Source organism: Triturus cristatus, chromosome 3_2, assembly GCF_964204655.1.
Source record: "Triturus cristatus chromosome 3_2, aTriCri1.1, whole genome shotgun sequence".
Classification (NCBI taxonomy): domain Eukaryota; kingdom Metazoa; phylum Chordata; class Amphibia; order Caudata; family Salamandridae; genus Triturus; species Triturus cristatus.
In genome coordinates, this window is record NC_140584.1 from 1057491119 (window position 1) to 1057493465 (window position 2347).

The window sequence follows — 2347 nt, forward strand, 5'->3', positions numbered from 1 at the left end:
ACTGATAACGGGAGCCTACCCCGTATTGCAACCACCGAAGAAGGATCACCGCAGCGGCCCGGTCCGTCCCCGGAAGTCAGGCGACCTCCGTCGGGACGTGGGCGGGACTTCAAAGCAGGAAGCGACGGGAGCCTACCCCGCGCTCCTGCACTGGGCGGAAGACGGGAACCAGGGAGTCTGCGAGTAAGCGGGGCTCCCGTGTGCCAGGAGAGCCCCACAGCCACAGAGGAGGTGGGAGAGCTGCGTGTTCCCTTGCAGCTGTCCCCATCGCCTGACCGGAGCAGCCCGTCGGAGCAGCCCATCGAAGTCCTGGTGAGTGGGGGCTGAAGGGGGAGCCGGGTTAGCCTCCCCAAGCACTGTAAGAGCCTGCGAGGCTCACGAGTCCCCCGAGCGGGACTCCAACGTCGGGGTGATCTCGGTTAGAAGGTCCCCAGAGAGGGGGCCCCCACCTACCTGTGCAAACGCTACGGGGGCATTTCTGAGTCAGTAGAGCGGCCCCGGAAGGCAGCGGGCCGCTCCAACGTCGCCCCCACCTTTACCCTAGAGCTCCGTGTAGCTCCAACGAAGAGGCACATTGTTTTGAGAACCTGCGAGGCTCGCGAGTCACCCGAGCGGGACTCCAACGACGGCGCATGGTTGGTTTAGAGCCCACGAGGCTCCAACATTGCCCCAGGGCATATTCGTAGTTCAGAGCCACGGAGGCTCTAGGGGGCATTTCTAGTTGTTTGAGCCCAGCGAGGCTCCCAGGGGCCAGTCCTTTGTGTTGAGCCCAGAGGGGCTCAGGGGACAGTCAGTTGGACAGAGCCTGCCAGGCTCCAGTGTTGGCCCCATCCTTGTCCTACAGCTGCCCAGCACTTAGTGGGCAGCTGCAACGTTTAGGTTGTGGCCTCTGTGTGTTGGCTGGCGCAGCTTGCGCAGCCTTGCCCTAACATTTGGACGCAGGGCGTCCTTGCCCCTACTAGGCCAGTTGGCCCAGGGACTGCCACAGATAGTGGCTAATGTGAGTTTTTGCGCCATTGTACCTTTCCTGCACCTCTGAATGTGTTTATGCGTCATGTGCTTTGCTTTACACCTCTGAATGTTATACATCATGTGTTTATGTGCTTAGACCCCTACAGGTATTGTGATACTTAGGTGGTTGTTTTTTTCTCCTAGTACAGGTGGTGCTAGTGAGGTCCTGATTCCCTGCGCAGTATTTTTCCTAAGGTGGTTAGGGTTGCGTAGGTGGTACTTACCTGATACCAGTAGTCACGGGTTGTGTGCTACATTTGCTATTTTATACTACAGTATTATTCCTATGTTCCAAAAGTGCTAATTCCTGACAGTGGTCCATGTGGCCCTGTCCCCTGTACATATAATCCCTTGTAAATTCTGCCCGTGCCTGTCGGCACATTGTAAAGTGTGTGTTTTTATCTAATGTGTTGTGTATAATACAAAGGCTATTTTTATAGAATACCTTGTGTGGAGTTTCCTTTGTGGTGGGCCTTGGGTGTTGTTGCTGGGTGCGCGCGCAAACGCTTTACACATCGCCTCAGAGATAAGCCTGGCTGCTCGTGCCAAGCTACCAAGGGGGTGAGCAGGGGTTATCTTTGGCGTGTAACTCCCCAGCCCTGACTAGAGTGGTGGTTTCTGTCTGGCTTTGGCGCAAGCCCTAGCCAACCAGAAATCCCATTTCTAACATTGGTGATCAGCGGTGGGATTTGGACTTGCGTTTGCGCTGTACCGCAGCAACAACTGGCCGCACTACAAAACTCTGCATTTAGATAAATCACATGGTATAGGGATTATTGTTTTAAAATTGTTTTTAATTGTCATTTCTTTGGAAATGTGTTTTTGTGCACTGTGAGTTAGGTGTCCCTAGCTCGGGAGGGTAGATCATCCCCCTTAGTGCATTTTGTGTTTCTGGATTCACCAGAGGGTGGGATCCAGTGGTGGCAGCGTAATAGTGTCCTGTACATTTGTCCCCCGCCCTGCGCCCAGAGTTGGTACCTGTGTCACGTGGTGGTCAGGTTGAGGAATCAGGGGTGGTAGAAACTGCCTTACCAGTCCGAGGGGAGGGTTGTGTGTGTGGATGAATGGTGTGTGGCACTAGGCAAGTGAGTGTGAGTTCTCTGGGTTAGAGAGCTTGCTGAATCTTTTTGTGAATTGTGTGCTCCTGTGTGAAACTCAGACCCCTAGGTTCCCTGTATAATTGTTACCATAACGTCCGCCAGAATGGAGCCTGCTTGTGATCCCTATGAGCTAGCTTGGCGCCAGAGGCAGGAGTTAGAAAGGTACTGTACAGAGGAAGAGTCAGAAGAGGAGGTAGAGGATGACAATACCTGGACGCCAGTAGAGAGTGAGGACC